General features: G+C 49.5%; 41 non-coding genes across 41 annotated transcripts; all 41 read left to right on the plus strand.

Annotated features, from left to right (window-relative positions):
- Positions 1–223: 223 nt before the first annotated feature.
- On the plus strand, positions 224–339 carry LOC141064515 (U5 spliceosomal RNA). Its single transcript, XR_012225718.1, has one exon. It is a non-coding gene; the product is annotated as a U5 spliceosomal RNA (small nuclear RNA).
- A 314-nt stretch (positions 340–653) lies between these two features.
- On the plus strand, positions 654–769 carry LOC141064524 (U5 spliceosomal RNA). The gene has a single exon (XR_012225727.1). It is a non-coding gene; the product is annotated as a U5 spliceosomal RNA (small nuclear RNA).
- Positions 770–1,082: 313 nt separating this feature from the next.
- Positions 1,083–1,198, plus strand: LOC141065000 (U5 spliceosomal RNA). The gene has a single exon (XR_012226155.1). It is a non-coding gene; the product is annotated as a U5 spliceosomal RNA (small nuclear RNA).
- A 314-nt stretch (positions 1,199–1,512) lies between these two features.
- On the plus strand, positions 1,513–1,628 carry LOC141063726 (U5 spliceosomal RNA). Its single transcript, XR_012225009.1, has one exon. It is a non-coding gene; the product is annotated as a U5 spliceosomal RNA (small nuclear RNA).
- A 314-nt stretch (positions 1,629–1,942) lies between these two features.
- Positions 1,943–2,058, plus strand: LOC141063877 (U5 spliceosomal RNA). Its single transcript, XR_012225145.1, has one exon. It is a non-coding gene; the product is annotated as a U5 spliceosomal RNA (small nuclear RNA).
- Positions 2,059–2,371: 313 nt separating this feature from the next.
- On the plus strand, positions 2,372–2,488 carry LOC141064655 (U5 spliceosomal RNA). Its single transcript, XR_012225846.1, has one exon. It is a non-coding gene; the product is annotated as a U5 spliceosomal RNA (small nuclear RNA).
- A 315-nt stretch (positions 2,489–2,803) lies between these two features.
- Positions 2,804–2,919, plus strand: LOC141064188 (U5 spliceosomal RNA). Its single transcript, XR_012225423.1, has one exon. It is a non-coding gene; the product is annotated as a U5 spliceosomal RNA (small nuclear RNA).
- A 313-nt stretch (positions 2,920–3,232) lies between these two features.
- LOC141064963 (U5 spliceosomal RNA) lies at positions 3,233–3,348 on the plus strand. Its single transcript, XR_012226120.1, has one exon. It is a non-coding gene; the product is annotated as a U5 spliceosomal RNA (small nuclear RNA).
- A 317-nt stretch (positions 3,349–3,665) lies between these two features.
- LOC141064815 (U5 spliceosomal RNA) lies at positions 3,666–3,781 on the plus strand. Its single transcript, XR_012225990.1, has one exon. It is a non-coding gene; the product is annotated as a U5 spliceosomal RNA (small nuclear RNA).
- A 313-nt stretch (positions 3,782–4,094) lies between these two features.
- LOC141064214 (U5 spliceosomal RNA) lies at positions 4,095–4,210 on the plus strand. Its single transcript, XR_012225447.1, has one exon. It is a non-coding gene; the product is annotated as a U5 spliceosomal RNA (small nuclear RNA).
- A 314-nt stretch (positions 4,211–4,524) lies between these two features.
- LOC141065104 (U5 spliceosomal RNA) lies at positions 4,525–4,640 on the plus strand. The gene has a single exon (XR_012226249.1). It is a non-coding gene; the product is annotated as a U5 spliceosomal RNA (small nuclear RNA).
- A 314-nt stretch (positions 4,641–4,954) lies between these two features.
- LOC141063926 (U5 spliceosomal RNA) lies at positions 4,955–5,070 on the plus strand. The gene has a single exon (XR_012225188.1). It is a non-coding gene; the product is annotated as a U5 spliceosomal RNA (small nuclear RNA).
- Positions 5,071–5,383: 313 nt separating this feature from the next.
- On the plus strand, positions 5,384–5,499 carry LOC141063736 (U5 spliceosomal RNA). The gene has a single exon (XR_012225018.1). It is a non-coding gene; the product is annotated as a U5 spliceosomal RNA (small nuclear RNA).
- Positions 5,500–5,813: 314 nt separating this feature from the next.
- On the plus strand, positions 5,814–5,929 carry LOC141063727 (U5 spliceosomal RNA). Its single transcript, XR_012225010.1, has one exon. It is a non-coding gene; the product is annotated as a U5 spliceosomal RNA (small nuclear RNA).
- Positions 5,930–6,243: 314 nt separating this feature from the next.
- On the plus strand, positions 6,244–6,359 carry LOC141064516 (U5 spliceosomal RNA). Its single transcript, XR_012225719.1, has one exon. It is a non-coding gene; the product is annotated as a U5 spliceosomal RNA (small nuclear RNA).
- Positions 6,360–6,673: 314 nt separating this feature from the next.
- On the plus strand, positions 6,674–6,789 carry LOC141064189 (U5 spliceosomal RNA). The gene has a single exon (XR_012225424.1). It is a non-coding gene; the product is annotated as a U5 spliceosomal RNA (small nuclear RNA).
- Positions 6,790–7,102: 313 nt separating this feature from the next.
- On the plus strand, positions 7,103–7,218 carry LOC141065002 (U5 spliceosomal RNA). Its single transcript, XR_012226156.1, has one exon. It is a non-coding gene; the product is annotated as a U5 spliceosomal RNA (small nuclear RNA).
- Positions 7,219–7,532: 314 nt separating this feature from the next.
- LOC141065051 (U5 spliceosomal RNA) lies at positions 7,533–7,648 on the plus strand. The gene has a single exon (XR_012226200.1). It is a non-coding gene; the product is annotated as a U5 spliceosomal RNA (small nuclear RNA).
- Positions 7,649–7,962: 314 nt separating this feature from the next.
- On the plus strand, positions 7,963–8,078 carry LOC141064733 (U5 spliceosomal RNA). Its single transcript, XR_012225917.1, has one exon. It is a non-coding gene; the product is annotated as a U5 spliceosomal RNA (small nuclear RNA).
- Positions 8,079–8,392: 314 nt separating this feature from the next.
- LOC141064164 (U5 spliceosomal RNA) lies at positions 8,393–8,508 on the plus strand. Its single transcript, XR_012225401.1, has one exon. It is a non-coding gene; the product is annotated as a U5 spliceosomal RNA (small nuclear RNA).
- Positions 8,509–8,822: 314 nt separating this feature from the next.
- LOC141064437 (U5 spliceosomal RNA) lies at positions 8,823–8,938 on the plus strand. Its single transcript, XR_012225648.1, has one exon. It is a non-coding gene; the product is annotated as a U5 spliceosomal RNA (small nuclear RNA).
- A 314-nt stretch (positions 8,939–9,252) lies between these two features.
- On the plus strand, positions 9,253–9,368 carry LOC141064555 (U5 spliceosomal RNA). Its single transcript, XR_012225756.1, has one exon. It is a non-coding gene; the product is annotated as a U5 spliceosomal RNA (small nuclear RNA).
- A 314-nt stretch (positions 9,369–9,682) lies between these two features.
- On the plus strand, positions 9,683–9,798 carry LOC141064124 (U5 spliceosomal RNA). Its single transcript, XR_012225365.1, has one exon. It is a non-coding gene; the product is annotated as a U5 spliceosomal RNA (small nuclear RNA).
- Positions 9,799–10,112: 314 nt separating this feature from the next.
- Positions 10,113–10,228, plus strand: LOC141064913 (U5 spliceosomal RNA). The gene has a single exon (XR_012226076.1). It is a non-coding gene; the product is annotated as a U5 spliceosomal RNA (small nuclear RNA).
- A 314-nt stretch (positions 10,229–10,542) lies between these two features.
- Positions 10,543–10,658, plus strand: LOC141065097 (U5 spliceosomal RNA). The gene has a single exon (XR_012226242.1). It is a non-coding gene; the product is annotated as a U5 spliceosomal RNA (small nuclear RNA).
- A 314-nt stretch (positions 10,659–10,972) lies between these two features.
- LOC141063642 (U5 spliceosomal RNA) lies at positions 10,973–11,088 on the plus strand. The gene has a single exon (XR_012224933.1). It is a non-coding gene; the product is annotated as a U5 spliceosomal RNA (small nuclear RNA).
- Positions 11,089–11,859: 771 nt separating this feature from the next.
- On the plus strand, positions 11,860–11,975 carry LOC141064964 (U5 spliceosomal RNA). Its single transcript, XR_012226121.1, has one exon. It is a non-coding gene; the product is annotated as a U5 spliceosomal RNA (small nuclear RNA).
- A 314-nt stretch (positions 11,976–12,289) lies between these two features.
- LOC141063974 (U5 spliceosomal RNA) lies at positions 12,290–12,405 on the plus strand. Its single transcript, XR_012225231.1, has one exon. It is a non-coding gene; the product is annotated as a U5 spliceosomal RNA (small nuclear RNA).
- A 314-nt stretch (positions 12,406–12,719) lies between these two features.
- On the plus strand, positions 12,720–12,835 carry LOC141063879 (U5 spliceosomal RNA). Its single transcript, XR_012225147.1, has one exon. It is a non-coding gene; the product is annotated as a U5 spliceosomal RNA (small nuclear RNA).
- Positions 12,836–13,148: 313 nt separating this feature from the next.
- On the plus strand, positions 13,149–13,265 carry LOC141064781 (U5 spliceosomal RNA). The gene has a single exon (XR_012225959.1). It is a non-coding gene; the product is annotated as a U5 spliceosomal RNA (small nuclear RNA).
- Positions 13,266–13,579: 314 nt separating this feature from the next.
- Positions 13,580–13,695, plus strand: LOC141064190 (U5 spliceosomal RNA). The gene has a single exon (XR_012225425.1). It is a non-coding gene; the product is annotated as a U5 spliceosomal RNA (small nuclear RNA).
- A 313-nt stretch (positions 13,696–14,008) lies between these two features.
- LOC141063737 (U5 spliceosomal RNA) lies at positions 14,009–14,124 on the plus strand. The gene has a single exon (XR_012225019.1). It is a non-coding gene; the product is annotated as a U5 spliceosomal RNA (small nuclear RNA).
- Positions 14,125–14,438: 314 nt separating this feature from the next.
- Positions 14,439–14,554, plus strand: LOC141063729 (U5 spliceosomal RNA). The gene has a single exon (XR_012225011.1). It is a non-coding gene; the product is annotated as a U5 spliceosomal RNA (small nuclear RNA).
- A 314-nt stretch (positions 14,555–14,868) lies between these two features.
- Positions 14,869–14,984, plus strand: LOC141064400 (U5 spliceosomal RNA). Its single transcript, XR_012225615.1, has one exon. It is a non-coding gene; the product is annotated as a U5 spliceosomal RNA (small nuclear RNA).
- Positions 14,985–15,298: 314 nt separating this feature from the next.
- On the plus strand, positions 15,299–15,414 carry LOC141064191 (U5 spliceosomal RNA). Its single transcript, XR_012225426.1, has one exon. It is a non-coding gene; the product is annotated as a U5 spliceosomal RNA (small nuclear RNA).
- Positions 15,415–15,727: 313 nt separating this feature from the next.
- Positions 15,728–15,843, plus strand: LOC141064965 (U5 spliceosomal RNA). Its single transcript, XR_012226122.1, has one exon. It is a non-coding gene; the product is annotated as a U5 spliceosomal RNA (small nuclear RNA).
- A 313-nt stretch (positions 15,844–16,156) lies between these two features.
- On the plus strand, positions 16,157–16,272 carry LOC141064798 (U5 spliceosomal RNA). Its single transcript, XR_012225975.1, has one exon. It is a non-coding gene; the product is annotated as a U5 spliceosomal RNA (small nuclear RNA).
- Positions 16,273–16,585: 313 nt separating this feature from the next.
- Positions 16,586–16,701, plus strand: LOC141063826 (U5 spliceosomal RNA). The gene has a single exon (XR_012225099.1). It is a non-coding gene; the product is annotated as a U5 spliceosomal RNA (small nuclear RNA).
- A 314-nt stretch (positions 16,702–17,015) lies between these two features.
- LOC141064454 (U5 spliceosomal RNA) lies at positions 17,016–17,131 on the plus strand. Its single transcript, XR_012225664.1, has one exon. It is a non-coding gene; the product is annotated as a U5 spliceosomal RNA (small nuclear RNA).
- A 314-nt stretch (positions 17,132–17,445) lies between these two features.
- LOC141063828 (U5 spliceosomal RNA) lies at positions 17,446–17,561 on the plus strand. The gene has a single exon (XR_012225100.1). It is a non-coding gene; the product is annotated as a U5 spliceosomal RNA (small nuclear RNA).
- Positions 17,562–17,875: 314 nt separating this feature from the next.
- Positions 17,876–17,991, plus strand: LOC141064916 (U5 spliceosomal RNA). Its single transcript, XR_012226079.1, has one exon. It is a non-coding gene; the product is annotated as a U5 spliceosomal RNA (small nuclear RNA).

Consider the following 17,991-nt stretch of genomic DNA (forward strand, 5'->3'; position numbering starts at 1 on the left):
ATTTGAATATTGTAGCAGTGGATGGCGTTCTTCCAGGCAGCGGGACAGGTGACTCTCTGGCAGCAAGATGGAGATGAACACGGAGCAGCCTGCGGAAAATGGGCTGTGTGTTTCCGTTTTTGTTTTTCCATAGCCAAACCACGCACCCACTTCTAGGTGGTCTCCCTGGGCCAAATGAGGGCTGTGCCCATGGTGGTAGGTCAGGAGGAAGCCCTTGCCCAGTATATTCTGGCTTCTTTTCAGAACGTAAAAATCTTTCATCTTTTACTAAAGATTTCCGTGGAGAGAAGCAAAACTGAGTTTTTTGGCAATTTTTGCACGCTCCAGCTTGCAGGGGCTACCTTAAATGGGTTCAACAACAGAATGAAGGAATGAGTGGGTGCGGTTTTGGTGGGAAACTGTACTCTGGGGCTGATGGGAGATGCCGCTCATTTGAATATTGTAGCAGTGGATGGCCATCTTCCAGGCAGCGGGACATGTGACTTTCTGGCAGCAGGATGGAGCTGAACACGGAGCAGCCTGCGGAAAATGGGCTGTGTGTTGCCGTTTTTGTTTTTCCATAGCCAAACCACGCACCCACTTCTAGGTGGTCTCCCTGGGCCAAATGAGGGCTGTGCCCATGGTGGTAGGTCAGGAGGAAGCCCTTGCCCAGTATACTCTGACTTCTTTTCTGAACGTAAAAATTTTTTGCCTTTTACTAAAGATTTCCGTGGAGAGAAACAAAACTGAGTTTTGTGGCAATTTTTGCACGCTCCAGTTTGCTGGGGCTTCCTTAAATGGGTTCAACAACAGAATGAAGGAATGAGTGGGTGGGTTTTGGTGGGAGACTGTACTATGGGGCTGCTGGGAAATGTCTCTCATTTGAATATTGTAGCAGTGGATGGCCTTCTTCCAGGCAGCGGGACATTTGACTCTCTGGCAGCAGGATGGAGCTGAACACAGAGCAGCCTGCGGAAAATGGGCTGTGTGTTGCCGTTTTTGTTTTTCCATAGCCAAACCACGCACCCATTTCTAGGTGGTCTCCCTGGGCCAAATGAGGGCTGTGCCCATGGTGGTAGGTCAGGAGGAAGCCCTTGCCCAGTATACTCTGGCTTCTCTTCAGGACGTAAAAATCTTTCGCCTTTTACTAAAGATTTCCGTGGAGAGAAGCAAAGCTGAGTTTTGTGGCAATTTTTGCACGCTCCAGCTTGCTGGGGCTTCCTTAAATGGGTTTAACAACAGAATGAAGGAATGAGTGGGTGGGGTTTTGGTGGGAGACTGTACTCTGGGGCAGCTGGGAAATGTCTCTCATTTGAATATTGTAGCAGTGGATTGCCTTCTTCCAGGCAGCGGGACATGTGACTCTCTGGCAGCAGGATGGAGCTGAACACAGAGCAGCCTGCGGAAAATGGGCTGTGTGTTGCCGTTTTTGTTTTTCCATAGCCAAACCACGCACCCACTTCTAGGTGGTCTCCCTGGGCCAAATGAGGGCTGTGCCCATGGTGGTAGGTCTGGAGGAAGCCCTTGCCCAGTATACTCTGGCTTTTCTTCAGAACGTAAAAATCTTTAGCCTTTTACTAAAGATTTCCGTGGAGAGAAGCAAAACTGAGTTTTGTGGCAATTTTTGCACGCTCTAGCTTGCTGGGGCTTCCTTAAATGGGTTCAACAACAGAATGAAGGAATGAGTGGGTGGGGTTTTGGTGGGAGACTGTTCTCTGGGGCTGCTGGGAAATGTCTTTCATTTGAATATTGTAGCAGTGGATGGCGTTCTTCCAGGCAGCGGGACAGGTGACTCTCTGGCAGCAAGATGGAGATGAACACGGAGCAGCCTGCGGAAAATGGGCTGTGGGTTTCCGTTTTTGTTTTTCCATAGCCAAACCACGCACCCACTTCTAGGTGGTCTCCCTGGGCCAAATGAGGGCTGTGCCCATGGTGGTAGGTCAGGAGGAAGCCCTTGCCCAGTATACTCTGGCTTCTTTACAGAACGTAAAAATCTTTTGCCTTTTACTAAAGATTTCCGTGGAGAGAAACAAAACTGAGTTTTGTGGCAATTTTTGCACGCTCCAGCTTGCTGGGGCTTCCTTAAATGGGTTCAACAACAGAATTAAGGAATGAGTGGGTGGGTTTTGGTGGGAGACTGTACTATGGGGCTGCTGGGAAATGTCTCTCATTTGAATATTGTAGCAGTGGATGGCCTTCTTCCAGGCAGCGGGACATGTGACTCTCTGGCAGCACGATGGAGCTGAACACGGAGCAGCCTGCGGAAAATGGGCTGTGTGTTGCCATTTTTGTTTTTCCATAGCCAAACCACGCACCCACTTCTAGGTGGTCTCCCTGGGCCAAATGAGGGCTGTGCCCATGGTGGTAGGTCAGGAGGAAGCCCTTGCCCAGTATATTCTGGCTTCTTTTCAGAACGTAAAAATCTTTCATCTTTTACTAAAGATTTCCGTGGAGAGAAGCAAAACTGAGTTTTTTTGGCAATTTTTGCACGCTCCAGCTTGCAGGGGCTACCTTAAATGGGTTCAACAACAGAATGAAGGAATGAGTGGGTGCGGTTTTGGTGGGAAACTGTACTCTGGGGCTGATGGGAGATGCCGCTCATTTGAATATTGTAGCAATTTTATGGCCTTCTTCCAGGCAGCGGGACATGTGACTTTCTGGCAGCAGGATGGAGCTGAACACGGAGCAGCCTGCGGAAAATGGGCTGTGTGTTGCCGTTTTTGTTTTTCCATAGCCAAACCACGCACCCACTTCTAGGTGGTCTCCCTGGGCCAAATGAGGGCTGTGCCCATGGTGGTAGGTCAGGAGGAAGCCCTTGCCCAGTATACTCTGACTTCTTTTCAGAACGTAAAAATTTTTTGCCTTTTACTAAAGATTTCCGTGGAGAGAAACAAAACTGAGTTTTGTGGCAATTTTTGCACGCTCCAGTTTGCTGGGGCTTCCTTAAATGGGTTCAACAACAGAATGAAGGAATGAGTGGGTGGGTTTTGGTGGGAGACTGTACTATGGGGCTGCTGGGAAATGTCTCTCATTTGAATATTGTAGCAGTGGATGGCCTTCTTCCAGGCAGCGGGACATTTGACTCTCTGGCAGCAGGATGGAGCTGAACACAGAGCAGCCTGCGGAAAATGGGCTGTGTGTTGCCGTTTTTGTTTTTCCATAGCCAAACCACGCACCCACTTCTAGGTGGTCTCCCTGGGCCAAATGAGGGCTGTGCCCATGGTGGTAGGTCAGGAGGAAGCCCTTGCCCAGTATACTCTGGCTTCTCTTCAGAACGTAAAAATCTTTCGCCTTTTACTAAAGATTTCCGTGGAGAGAAACAAAACTGAGTTTTGTGGCAATTTTTGCACGCTCCAGCTTGCTGGGGCTTCCTTAAATGGGTTCAACAACAGAATGAAGGAATGAATGAGTGGGTGGGTTTTGGTGGGAGACTGTACTATGGGGCTGCTGGGAAATGTCTCTCATTTGAATATTGTAGCAGTGGATGGCCTTCTTCCAGGCAGCGGGACATGTGACTCTCTGGCAGCAGGATGGAGCTGAACACAGAGCAGCCTGCGGAAAATGGGCTGTGTGTTGCTGTTTTTGTTTTTCCATAGCCAAACCATGCACCCACTTCTAGGTGGTCTCCCTGGGCCAAATGAGGGCTGCGTCCATGGTGGTAGGTCAGGAGGAAGCCCTTGCCCAGTATACGCTGGTTTCTCTTCTGAGCTTAAAATCTTTCCCCTTTTACTAAAGATTTCCGTGGAGAGAAACAAAACTGAGTTTTGTGGCAATTTTTGCACGATCCAGCTTGCTGAGGTTTCCTTAAATGGGTTCAACAACAGAATCAAGGAATGAGTGGGTGGGGTTTTGGTGGGAGACTGTATTCTGGGGCTGCTGGGAAATGTCTCTCATTTGAATATTGTAGCAGTGGATGGCGTTCTTCCAGGCAGCGGGACAGGTGACTCTCTGGCAGCAAGATGGAGCTGAACACGGAGCAGCCTGCGGAAAATGGGCTGTGTGTTCCCGTTTTTGTTTTTCCATAGCCAAACCACGCACCCACTTCTAGGTGGTCTCCCTGGGCCAAATGAGGGCTGCGTCCATGGTGGTAGGTCTGGAGGAAGCCCTTGCCCAGTATACTCTGGCGTTTCTTCGGAACGTAAAAATCTTTTGCCTTTTACTAAAGATTTCCGTGGAGAGAAGCAAAACTGAGTTTTGTGGCAATTTTTGCACGCTCCAGCTTGCTGGGGTTTCCTTAAATGGGTTCAACAATAGAATGAAGAAATGAGTGGGTGGGGTTTTGGTGGGAGACTGTACTCTGGGGCTGCTGGGAAATGTCTCTCATTTGAAAATTGTAGCAGTGGATGGCCTTCTTCCAGGCAGCGGGACATGTGACTCTCTGGCAGCACGATGGAGCTGAACACGGAGCAGCCTGCGGAAAATGGGCTGTGTGTTGCTGTTTTTGTTTTTCCATAGCCAAACCACGCACCCACTTCTAGGTTGTCTCCCTGGGCCAAATGAGGGCTGTGCCCATGGTGGTAGGTCAGGAGGAAGCCCTTTCCCAGTATACTCTGGCTTCTCTTCAGAACGTAAAAATCTTTCGCCTTTTACTAAAGATTTCCGTGGAGAGAAGCAAAACTGAGTTTTGTGGCAATTTTTGCACGCTCCCGCTTGCTGGGGTTTCCTTAAATGGGTTCAACAACAGAATGAAGGAATCAGTGGGTGGGGTTTTGGTGGGAGACTGTACTCTGGGGCTGCTGGGAAATGTCTCTCATTTGAATATTGTAGCAGTGGATGGCGTTCTTCCAGGCAGCGGGACAGGTGACTCTCTGGCAGCAAGATGGAGCTGAACACGGAGCAGCCTGCGGAAAATGGGCTGTGTGTTCCTGTTTTTGTTTTTCCATAGCCAAACCACGCACCAACTTCTAGGTGGTCTCCCTGGGCCAAATGAGGGCTGTGCCCATGGTGGTAGGTCAGGAGGAAACCCTTGCCCAGTATTCTCTGGCTTCTTTTCAGAACGTAAAAATCTTTTGCCTTTTACTAAAGATTTCCGTGGAGAGAAACAAAACTGAGTTTTGTGGCAATTTTTGCACGCTCCAGCTTGCTGGGGCTTCCTTAAATGGGTTCAACAACAGAATGAAGGAATGAGTGGGTGGGTTTTAGTGGGAGACTGTACTATGGGGCTCCTGGGAAATGTCTCTCATTTGAATATTGTAGCAGTGGATGGCCTTCTTCCAGGCAGCGGGACATGTGACTCTCTGGCAGCACGATGGAGCTGAACACGGAGCAGCCTGCGGAAAATGGGCTGTGTGTTGCCATTTTTGTTTTTCCATAGCCAAACCACGCACCCACTTCTAGGTGGTCTCCCTGGGCCAAATGAGGGCTGCGTCCATGGTGGTAGGTCAGGAGGAAGCCCTTGCCCAGTATACTCTGGCTTCTTTTCAGAACGTAAAAATCTTTCACCTTTTACTAAAGATTTCCGTGGAGAGAAGCAAAACTGAGTTTTGTGGCAATTTTTGCACGCTCCAGCTTGCTGGGGCTACCTTAAATAGGTTCAACAACAGAATGAAGGAATGAGTGGGTGGGGTTTTGGTGGGAGACTGTACTCTGGGGCTGATGGGAGATGCTTCTCATTTGAATATTGTAGCAGTGGATTGCCTTCTTCCAGGCAGCGGGACATGTGACTCTCTGGCAGCAGGATGGAGCTGAACACAGAGCAGCCTGCGGAAAATGGGCTGTGTGTTGCCGTTTTTGTTTTTCCATAGCCAAACCACGCACCCACTTCTAGGTGGTCTCCCTGGGCCAAATGAGGGCTGTGCCCATGGTGGTAGGTCTGGAGGAAGCCCTTGCCCAGTATACTCTGGCTTTTCTTCAGAACGTAAAAATCTTTAGCCTTTTACTAAAGATTTCCGTGGAGAGAAGCAAAACTGAGTTTTGTGGCAATTTTTGCACGCTCTAGCTTGCTGGGGCTTCCTTAAATGGGTTCAACAACAGAATGAAGGAATGAGTGGGTGGGGTTTTAGTGGGAGACTGTACTCTGGGGCTGCTGGGAAATGTCTTTCATTTGAATATTGTAGCAGTGGATGGCGTTCTTCCAGGCAGCGGGACAGGTGACTCTCTGGCAGCAAGATGGAGATGAACACGGAGCAGCCTGCGGAAAATGGGCTGTGTGTTTCCGTTTTTGTTTTTCCATAGCCAAACCACGCACCCACTTCTAGGTGGTCTCCCTGGGCCAAATGAGGGCTGTGCCCATGGTGGTAGGTCAGGAGGAAGCCCTTGCCCAGTATATTCTGGCTTCTTTTCAGAACGTAAAAATCTTTCATCTTTTACTAAAGATTTCCGTGGAGAGAAGCAAAACTGAGTTTTTTGGCAATTTTTGCACGCTCCAGCTTGCAGGGGCTACCTTAAATGGGTTCAACAACAGAATGAAGGAATGAGTGGGTGCGGTTTTGGTGGGAAACTGTACTCTGGGGCTGATGGGAGATGCCGCTCATTTGAATATTGTAGCAGTGGATGGCCATCTTCCAGGCAGCGGGACATGTGACTTTCTGGCAGCAGGATGGAGCTGAACACGGAGCAGCCTGCGGAAAATGGGCTGTGTGTTGCCGTTTTTGTTTTTCCATAGCCAAACCACGCACCCACTTCTAGGTGGTCTCCCTGGGCCAAATGAGGGCTGTGCCCATGGTGGTAGGTCAGGAGGAAGCCTTTGCCCAGTATACTCTGACTTCTTTTCAGAACGTAAAAATTTTTTGCCTTTTACTAAAGATTTCCGTGGAGAGAAACAAAACTGAGTTTTGTGGCAATTTTTGCACGCTCCAGTTTGCTGGGGCTTCCTTAAATGGGTTCAACAACAGAATGAAGGAATGAGTGGGTGGGTTTTGGTGGGAGACTGTACTATGGGGCTGCTGGGAAATGTCTCTCATTTGAATATTGTAGCAGTGGATGGCCTTCTTCCAGGCAGCGGGACATTTGACTCTCTGGCAGCAGGATGGAGCTGAACACAGAGCAGCCTGCGGAAAATGGGCTGTGTGTTGCCGTTTTTGTTTTTCCATAGCCAAACCACGCACCCATTTCTAGGTGGTCTCCCTGGGCCAAATGAGGGCTGTGCCCATGGTGGTAGGTCAGGAGGAAGCCCTTGCCCAGTATACTCTGGCTTCTCTTCAGGACGTAAAAATCTTTCGCCTTTTACTAAAGATTTCCGTGGAGAGAAGCAAAGCTGAGTTTTGTGGCAATTTTTGCACGCTCCAGCTTGCTGGGGCTTCCTTAAATGGGTTTAACAACAGAATGAAGGAATGAGTGGGTGGGGTTTTGGTGGGAGACTGTACTCTGGGGCAGCTGGGAAATGTCTCTCATTTGAATATTGTAGCAGTGGATGGCCTTCTTCCAGGCAGCGGGACATGTGACTCTCTGGCAGCACGATGGAGCTGAACACGGAGCAGCCTGCGGAAAATGGGCTGTGTGTTGCCATTTTTGTTTTTCCATGGCCAAACCACGCACCCACTTCTAGGTGGTCTCCCTGGGCCAAATGAGGGCTGTGCCCATGGTGGTAGGTCAGGAGGAAGCCCTTGCCCAGTATACTCTGGTTTCTCTTCAGAACGTAAAAATCTTTCGCCTTTTACTAAAGATTTCCGTGGAGAGAAGCAAAACTGAGTTTTGTGGCAGTTTTTGCACGCTCCAGCTTGCTGGGGCTTCCTTAAATGGGTTCAACAACAGAATGAAGGAATGAGTGGGTGGGGTTTTGGTGGGAGACTGTACTCTGGGGCTGATGGGAGATGCCTCTCATTTGAATATTGTAGCAGTGGATGGCCTTCTTCCAGGCAGTGGGACATGTGACTTTCTGGCAGCAGGATGGAGCTGAAGACGGAGCAGCCTGCGGAAAATGGGCTGTGTGTTGCCGTTTTTGTTTTTCCATAGCCAAACCACGCACCGACTTCTAGGTGGTCTCCCTGGGCCAAATGAGGGCTGTGCCCATGGTGGTAGGTCAGGAGGAAGCCCTTGCCCAGTATACTCTGGATTCTATTCAGAACGTAAAAATCTTTCACCTTTTACTAAAGATTTCCATGGAGAGAAGCAAAACTGAGTTTTGTGGCAATTTTTGCACGATCCAGCTTGCTGGTGCTTCCTTAAATGGGTTCAACAACAGAATGAAGGAATGAGTGGGTGGGGTTTTGGTGGGAGATTGTACTCTGGGGCTGATGGGAGATGCCTCTCATTTGAATATTGTAGCAGTGGATGGCCTTCTTCCAGGCAGCGGGACATGTGACTTTCTGGCAGCAGGATGGAGCTGAACACGGAGCAGCCTGCGGAAAATGGGCTGTGTGTTGCCGTTTTTGTTTTTCCATAGCCAAACCACGCACCCACTTCTAGGTGGTCTCCCTGGGCCAAATGAGGGCTGTGCCCATGGTGGTAGGTCAGGAGGAAGCCCTTGCCCAGTATACTCTGGCTTCTCTTCAGAACGTAAAAATATTTCGCATTTTACTAAAGATTTCCGTGGAGAGAAGCAAAACTGAGTTTTGTGGCAATTTTTGCACGCTCCAGCTTGCTGGGGCTACCTTAAATGGGTTCAACAACAGAATGAAGGAATGAGTGGGTGGGGTTTTGGTGGGAGACTGTACTCTGGGGCTGATGGGAGATGCCTCTCATTTGAATATTGTAGCAGTGGATGGCCTTCTTCCAGGCAGCAGGACATGTGACTCTCTGGCAGCACGATGGAGCTGAACACGGAGCAGCCTGCGGAAAATGTGCTGTGTGTTGCCGTTTTTGTTTTTCCATAGCCAAATCACGCACCCATTTCTAGGTGGTCTCCCTGGGCCAAATGAGGGCTGCGGCCATGGTGGTAGGTCAGGAGGAAGCCCTTGCGCAGTATTCTCTGGCTTCTTTTCAGAACGTAAAAATCTATCGCCTTTTACTAAAGATTTCCGTGAAGAGAAGCAAAACTGAGTTTTGTGGCAATTTTTGCACGCTCCAGCTTGCTGGGGTTACCTTAAATGGGTTCAACAACAGAATGAAGGAATGAGTGGGTGGGGTTTTGGTGGGAGACTGTACTCTGGGGCTGATGGGAGATGACTCTCATTTGAATATTGTAGCAGTGGATGGCCTTCTTCCAGGCAGCGGGACATGTGAGTTTCTGGCAGCAGGATGGAGCTGAACACGGAGCACCCTGCGGAAAATGGGCTGTGTGTTGCCGTTTTTGTTTTTCCATAGCCAAACCACGCACCCACTTCTAGGTGGTCTCCCTGGGCCAAATGAGGGCTGTGCCCATGGTGGTAGGTCAGGAGGAAGCCCTTGCCCAGTATACTCTGGCTTCTCTTCAGAACGTAAAAATCTTTCGCCTTTTACTAAAGATTTCCGTGGAGAGAAGCAAAACTGAGTTTTGTGACAATTTTTACACGCTCCAGCTTGCTGGGGCTTCCTTAATTGGTTGCAACAACAGAATGAAGGAATGAGTGGGTGGGGTTTTGGTGGGAGACTGTACTCTGGGGCTGCTGGGAAATGTCTCTCATTTGAATATTGTAGCAGTGGATGGCCTTCTTCCAGGCAGCGGGATATGTGACTCTCTGGCAGCACGATGGAGCAGAACACGGAGCAGCCTGCGGAAAATGGGCTGTGTGTTGCCGTTTTTGTTTTTCCATAGCCAAACCACGCACCCACTTCTAGGTGGTCTCCCTGGGCCAAATGAGGGCTGTGCCCATGGTGGTAGGTCAGGAGGAAGCATTTGCCCAGTATACTCTGGCTTCTCTTTAGAACTTAAAAATCTTTCGCCTTTTACTAAAGATTTCCGTGGAGAGAAGCAAAACTGAGTTTTGTGGCAATTTTTGCACGCTCCAGCTTGCTAGTGCTTCCTTAAATGGGTTCAACAATAGAATGAAGGAATGAGTGGGTGGGGTTTTGGTGGGAGACTGTATTCTGGGGCTGATGGTAAGTGCCTCTCATTTGAATATTGTAGCAGTGGATGGCATTCTTCCAGGCAGCGGGACATGTGACTCTCTGGCAGCAGGATGGAGCTGAACACGGAGCAGCCTGCGGAAAATGGGCTGTGTGTTGCCGTTTTTGTTTTTCCATAGCCAAACCACGCACCCAATTCTAGGTGGTCTCCCTGGGCCAAATGAGGGCTGCATCCATGGTGGTAGGTATGGAGAAAGCCCTTGCCCAGTATACTCTGGCTTTTCTTCAGAACGTAAAAATCTTTTGCCTTTTACTAAAGATTTCCGTGGAGAGAAGCAAAACTGAGTTTTGTGGCAATTTTTGCACGCTCCAGCTTGCTGGGGCTTCCTTAAATGGGTTCAACAACAGAAGGAAGGAATGAGTGGGTGGGGTTTTGGTGGGAGACTGTACACTGGGTCTGCTGGGAAATGTCTCTCATTTTAATATTGTAGCAGTGGATGGCTTTCTTCCAGGCAGCGGGACATGTGACTCTCTGGCAGCACGATGGAGCTGAACACGGAGCAGCATGCGGAAAATGGGCTGTGTGATGCCGTTTTTGTTTTTCCATAGCCAAACCACGCACCCACTTCTAGGTGGTCTCCCTGGGCCAAATGAGGGCTGTGCCCATGGTGGTAGGTCAGGAGGAAGCCCTTGCCCAGTATACTCTGGCTTCTCTTCAGAACGTAAAAATCTTTCGCCTTTTACTAAAGATTTCCGTGGAGAGAAGCAAAACTGAGTTTTGTGGCAATTTTTGCACGCTCCAGCTTGCTGGGGCTTCCTTAAATGGTTTCAACAACAGAATGAAGGAATGAGTGGGTGGGGTTTTGGTGGGAGACTGTACTCTGGGGCTGCTGGGAAATGTCTCTCATTTGAATATTGTAGCAGTGGATGGCCTTCTTCCAGGCAGCGGGACATGTGACTCTCTGGCAGCACGATGGAGCAGAACACGGAGCAGCCTGCGGAAAATGGGCTGTGTGTTGCCGTTTTTGTTTTTCCATAGCCAAACCACGCACCCACTTCTAGGTGGTCTCCCTGGGCCAAATGAGGGCTGTGCCCATGGTGGTAGGTCAGGAGGAAGCATTTGCCCAGTATACTCTGGCTTCTCTTCAGAACTTAAAAATCTTTCGCCTTTTACTAAAGATTTCCGTGGAGAGAAGCAAAACTGGGTTTTGTGGCAATTTTTGCACGCTCCAGCTTGCTGGGGCTTCTTTAAATGGGTTCAACAACAGAAGGAAGGAATGAGTGGGTGGGGTTTTGGTGGGAGACTGTACTCTGGGGCTGATGGGAGATGCCTCTCATTTGAATATTGTAGCAGTGGATGGCGTTCTTCCAGGCAGCGGGACAGGTGACTCTCTGGCAGCAAGATGGAGCTGAACACGGAGCAGCCTGCGGAAAATGGGCTGTGTGTTGCCGTTTTTGTTTTTCCATAGCCAAACCACGCACCCACTTCTAGTTGGTCTCCCTGGGCCAAATGAGGGCTGTGCCCATGGTGGTACGCTCCAGCTTGCTGGGGCTTCCTTAAATGGGTTCAACAACAGAATGAAGGAATGAGTGGGTGGGTTTTGGTGGGAGACTGTACTATGGGGCTGCTGGGAAATGTCTCTCATTTGAATATTGTAGCAGTGGATGGCCTTCTACCAGGCAGCGGGACATGTGACCCTCTGGCAGCAGGATGGAGCTGAACACAGAGCACCCTACGGAAAATGGGCTGTGTGTTGCCGATTTTGTTTCTCCATAGCCAAACCACGCACCCACTTCTAGGTGGTCTCCCTGGGCCAAATTGAGAGCTGTGCCCATGGTGGTAGGTCAGGAGGAAGCAAGATGGAGCTGAACACGGAGCAGCCTGCGGAAAATGGGGTGTGTGTTGCCGTTTTTGTTTTTCCATAGCCAAACCACGCACCCACTTCTAGGTGGTCTCCCTGGGCCAAATGAGGGCTGTGCCCATGGTGGTAGGTCAGGAGGAAGCCTTTGCCCAGTATACTCTGGCTTCTCTTCAGAACGTAAAAATCTTTCGCCTTTTACTAAAGATTTCCGTGGAGAGAAACAAAACTGAGTTTTGTGGCAATTTTTGCACGCTCCAGCTTGCTGGGGCTACCTTAAATAGGTTCAACAACAGAATGAAGGAATGAGTGGGTGGGGTTTTGGTGGGAGACTGTACTCTGGGGCTGATGGGAGATGCCTCTCATTTGAATATTGTAGCAGTGGATTGCCTTCTTCCAGGCAGCGGGACATGTGACTCTCTGGCAGCAGGATGGAGCTGAACACAGAGCAGCCTGCGGAAAATGGGCTGTGTGTTGCCGTTTTTGTTTTTCCATAGCCAAACCACGCACCCACTTCTAGGTGGTCTCCCTGGGCCAAATGAGGGCTGTGCCCATGGTGGTAGGTCTGGAGGAAGCCCTTGCCCAGTATACTCTGGCTTTTCTTCAGAACGTAAAAATTTTTAGCCTTTTACTAAAGATTTCCGTGGAGAGAAGCAAAACTGAGTTTTGTGGCAATTTTTGCACGCTCTAGCTTGCTGGGGCTTCCTTAAATGGGTTCAACAACAGAATGAAGGAATGAGTGGGTGGGGTTTTGGTGGGAGACTGTACTCTGGGGCTGCTGGGAAATGTCTTTCATTTGAATATTGTAGCAGTGGATGGCGTTCTTCCAGGCAGCGGGACAGGTGACTCTCTGGCAGCAAGATGGAGATGAACACGGAGCAGCCTGCGGAAAATGGGCTGTGGGTTTCCGTTTTTGTTTTTCCATAGCCAAACCACGCACCCACTTCTAGGTGGTCTCCCTGGGCCAAATGAGGGCTGTGCCCATGGTGGTAGGTCAGGAGGAAGCCCTTGCCCAGTATACTCTGGCTTCTTTACAGAACGTAAAAATCTTTTGCCTTTTACTAAAGATTTCCGTGGAGAGAAACAAAACTGAGTTTTGTGGCAATTTTTGCACGCTCCAGCTTGCTGGGGCTTCCTTAAATGGGTTCAACAACAGAATGAAGGAATGAGTGGGTGGGTTTTGGTGGGAGACTGTACTATGGGGCTGCTGGGAAATGTCTCTCATTTGAATATTGTAGCAGTGGATGGCCTTCTTCCAGGCAGCGGGACATGTGACTCTCTGGCAGCACGATGGAGCTGAACACGGAGCAGCCTGCGGAAAATGGGCTGTGTGTTGCCATTTTTGTTTTTCCATAGCCAAACCACGCACCCACTTCTAGGTGGTCTCCCTGGGCCAAATGAGGGCTGTGCCCATGGTGGTAGGTCAGGAGGAAGCCCTTGCCCAGTATATTCTGGCTTCTTTTCAGAATGTAAAAATCTTTCATCTTTTACTAAAGATTTGCGTGGAGAGAAGCAAAACTGAGTTTTTTTGGCAATTTTTGCACGCTCCAGCTTGCAGGGGCTACCTTAAATGGGTTCAACAACAGAATGAAGGAATGAGTGGGTGCGGTTTTGGTGGGAAACTGTATTCTGGGGCTGATGGGAGATGCCGCTCATTTGAATATTGTAGCAGTGGATGGCCTTCTTCCAGGCAGCGGGACATGTGACTTTCTGGCAGCAGGATGGAGCTGAACACGGAGCAGCCTGCGGAAAATGGGCTGTGTGTTGCCGTTTTTGTTTTTCCATAGCCAAACCACGCACCCACTTCTAGGTGGTCTCCCTGGGCCAAATGAGGGCTGTGCCCATGGTGGTAGGTCAGGAGGAAGCCCTTGCCCAGTATACTCTGACTTCTTTTCAGAACGTAAAAATTTTTTGCCTTTTACTAAAGATTTCCGTGGAGAGAAACAAAACTGAGTTTTGTGGCAATTTTTGCACGCTCCAGTTTGCTGGGGCTTCCTTAAATGGGTTCAACAACAGAATGAAGGAATGAGTGGGTGGGTTTTGGTGGGAGACTGTACTATGGGGCTGCTGGGAAATGTCTCTCATTTGAATATTGTAGCAGTGGATGGCCTTCTTCCAGGCAGCGGGACATTTGACTCTCTGGCAGCAGGATGGAGCTGAACACAGAGCAGCCTGCGGAAAATGGGCTGTGTGTTGCCGTTTTTGTTTTTCCATAGCCAAACCACGCACCCACTTCTAGGTGGTCTCCCTGGGCCAAATGAGGGCTGTGCCCATGGTGGTAGGTCAGGAGGAAGCCCTTGCCCAGTATACTCTGGCTTCTTTTCAGAACGTAAAAATCTTTCACCTTTTACTAAAGATTTCCGTGGAGAGAAGCAAAACTGAGTTTTGTGGCAATTTTTGCACGCTCCAGCTTGCTGGGGCTACCTTAAATAGGTTCAACAACAGAATGAAGGAATGAGTGGGTGGGGTTTTGGTGGGAGACTGTACTCTGGGGCTGATGGGAGATGCTTCTCATTTGAATATTGTAGCAGTGGATTGCCTTCTTCCAGGCAGCGGGACATGTGACTCTCTGGCAGCAGGATGGAGCTGAACACAGAGCAGCCTGCGGAAAATGGGCTGTGTGTTGCCGTTTTTGTTTTTCCATAGCCAAACCACGCACCCACTTCTAGGTGGTCTCCCTGGGCCAAATGAGGGCTGTGCCCATGGTGGTAGGTCTGGAGGAAGCCCTTGCCCAGTATACTCTGGCTTTTCTTCAGAACGTAAAAATCTTTAGCCTTTTACTAAAGATTTCCGTGGAGAGAAGCAAAACTGAGTTTTGTGGCAATTTTTGCACGCTCTAGCTTGCTGGGGCTTCCTTAAATGGGTTCAACAACAGAATGAAGGAATGAGTGGGTGGGGTTTTAGTGGGAGACTGTACTCTGGGGCTGCTGGGAAATGTCTTTCATTTGAATATTGTAGCAGTGGATGGCGTTCTTCCAGGCAGCGGGACAGGTGACTCTCTGGCAGCAAGATGGAGATGAACACGGAGCAGCCTGCGGAAAATGGGCTGTGTGTTTCCGTTTTTGTTTTTCCATAGCCAAACCACGCACCCACTTCTAGGTGGTCTCCCTGGGCCAAATGAGGGCTGTGCCCATGGTGGTAGGTCAGGAGGAAGCCCTTGCCCAGTATATTCTGGCTTCTTTTCAGAACGTAAAAATCTTTCATCTTTTACTAAAGATTTCCGTGGAGAGAAGCAAAAATGAGTTTTTTGGCAATTTTTGCACGCTCCAGCTTGCAGGGGCTACCTTAAATGGGTTCAACAACAGAATGAAGGAATGAGTGGGTGCGGTTTTGGTGGGAAACTGTACTCTGGGGCTGATGGGAGATGCCGCTCATTTGAATATTGTAGCAGTGGATGGCCATCTTCCAGGCAGCGGGACATGTGACTTTCTGGCAGCAGGATGGAGCTGAACACGGAGCAGCCTGCGGAAAATGGGCTGTGTGTTGCCGTTTTTGTTTTTCCATAGCCAAACCACGCACCCACTTCTAGGTGGTCTCCCTGGGCCAAATGAGGGCTGTGCCCATGGTGGTAGGTCAGGAGGAAGCCCTTGCCCAGTATACTCTGACTTCTTTTCAGAACGTAAAAATTTTTTGCCTTTTACTAAAGATTTCCGTGGAGAGAAACAAAACTGAGTTTTGTGGCAATTTTTGCACGCTCCAGTTTGCTGGGGCTTCCTTAAATGGGTTCAACAACAGAATGAAGGAATGAGTGGGTGGGTTTTGGTGGGAGACTGTACTATGGGGCTGCTGGGAAATGTCTCTCATTTGAATATTGTAGCAGTGGATGGCCTTCTTCCAGGCAGCGGGACATTTGACTCTCTGGCAGCAGGATGGAGCTGAACACAGAGCAGCCTGCGGAAAATGGGCTGTGTGTTGCCGTTTTTGTTTTTCCATAGCCAAACCACGCACCCACTTCTAGGTGGTCTCCCTGGGCCAAATGAGGGCTGTGCCCATGGTGGTAGGTCAGGAGGAAGCCCTTGCCCAGTATACTCTGGCTTCTCTTCAGAACGTAAAAATCTTTCGCCTTTTACTAAAGATTTCCGTGGAGAGAAACAAAACTGAGTTTTGTGGCAATTTTTGCACGCTCCAGCTTGCTGGGGCTTCCTTAAATGGGTTCAACAACAGAATGAAGGAATGAGTGGGTGGGTTTTGGTGGGAGACTGTACTATGGGGCTGCTGGGAAATGTCTCTCATTTGAATATTGTAGCAGTGGATGGCCTTCTTCCAGGCAGCGGGACATGTGACTCTCTGGCAACAGGATGGAGCTGAACACAGAGCAGCCTGAGGAAAATGGGCTGTGTGTTGCCGTTTTTGTTTTTCCATAGCCAAACCATGCACCCACTTCTAGGTGGTCTCCCTGGGCCAAATGAGGGCTGCGTCCATGGTGGTAGGTCAGGAGGAAGCCCTTGCCCAGTATACGCTGGCTTCTCTTCTGAGCTTAAAATCTTTCGCCTTTTACTAAAGATTTCCGTGGAGAGAAACAAAACTGAGTTTTGTGGCAATTTTTGCACGATCCAGCTTGCTGGGGTTTCCTTAAATGGGTTCAACAACAGAATCAAGGAATGAGTGGGTGGGGTTTTGGTGGGAGACTGTATTCTGGGGCTGCTGGGAAATGTCTCTCATTTGAATATTGTAGCAGTGGATGGCGTTCTTCCAGGCAGCGGGACAGGTGACTCTCTGGCAGCAAGATGGAGCTGAACACGGAGCAGCCTGCGGAAAATGGGCTGTGTGTTCCCGTTTTTGTTTTTCCATAGCCAAACCACGCACCCACTTCTAGGTGGTCTCCCTGGGCCTAATGAGGGTTGCGGCCATGTTGGTAGGTCTGGAGGAAGCCTTTGCCCAGTATACTCTGGCTTTTCTTCAGAACGTAAAAATCTTTTGCCTTTTACTAAAGATTTCGGTGGAGAGAAGCAAAACTGAGTTTTCTGGCAATTTTTGCACGCTCCAGCTTGCTGGGGCTTCCTTAAATGGGTTCAACAACAGAATGAAGGAATGAGTGGGTGGGGTTTTGGTGGGAGACTGTACTCTGGGGCTGCTGGGAAATGTCTCTCATTTGAATATTGTAGCAGTGGATGGCCTTCTTCCAGGCAGCGGGACATGTGACTCTCTGGCAGCAAGATGGAGCTGAACATGGAGCAGCCTGCGGAAAATGGGCTGTGTGTTGCCGTTTTTGTTTTTCCATAGCCAAACCACGCACCCACTTCTAGGTGGTCTCCCTGGGCCAAATGAGGGCTGTGCCCATGGTGGTAGGTCAGGAGGAAGCCCTTGCCCAGTATACTCTGGCTTCTCTTCAGATTGTAAAAATCTTTCACCTTTTATTAAAGATTTCCGTGGAGAGAAGCAAAACTGAGTTTTGTGGCAATTTTTGCACGCTCCAGCTTGCTGGGACTTCCTTAAATGGCTTCAACAACAGAATGAAGGAATGAATGGGTGGGGTTTTGGTGGGAGACTGTACTCTGGGGCTGCTGGGAAATGTCTCCCATTTGAATATTGTAGCTCTGGATGACCTTCTTCCAGGCAGCGGGACATGTGACTCTCTGGCAGCACGATGGAGCTGAACACGGAGCAACCTGTGGAAAATGGCCTGTGTGGTGCCGTTTTTGTTTTTCCATAGCAAAACCACGCACCCACTTCTAGGTGGTCTCCCTGGGCCTAATGAGGGTTGCGGCCATGTTGGTTGGTCTGGAGGAAGCCTTTGCCCATTATACTCTGGCTTTTCTTCAGAACGTAAAAATCTTTTGCCTTTTACTAAAGATTTCGGTGGAGAGAAGCAAAACTGAGTTTTCTGGCAATTTTTGCACGCTCCAGCTTGCTGGGGCTTCCTTAAATGGGTTCAACAACAGAATGAAGGAATGAGTGGGTGGGGTTTTGGTGGGAGACTGTACTCTGGGGCTGCTGGGAAATGTCTCTCATTTGAATATTGTAGCAGTGGATGGCCTTCTTCCAGGCAGCGGGACATGTGACTTTCTGGCAGCAGGATGGAGCTGAACACGGAGCAGCCTGCGGAAAATGGGCTGTGTGTTGCCGTTTTTGTTTTTCCATAGCCAAACCACGTACCCACTTCTAGGTGGTCTCCCTAGGCCAAATGAGAGCTGTGCCCATGGTGGTAGGTCAGAAGGAAGCCCTTGCCCAGTATACTCTGGCTTCTCTTCAGAATGTAAAAATCTTTCGCCTTTTACTAAAGATTTCCGTGGAGAGAAGCAAACCTGAGTTTTGTGGCAATTTTTGCATGCTCCAGCTTGCTGGGGCT

This window comes from Dendrobates tinctorius, unplaced genomic scaffold (genome assembly GCF_039654945.1).
Source record: "Dendrobates tinctorius isolate UK_male_01 unplaced genomic scaffold, ASM3965494v1 ptg000250l, whole genome shotgun sequence".
NCBI lineage: Eukaryota > Metazoa > Chordata > Amphibia > Anura > Dendrobatidae > Dendrobates > Dendrobates tinctorius.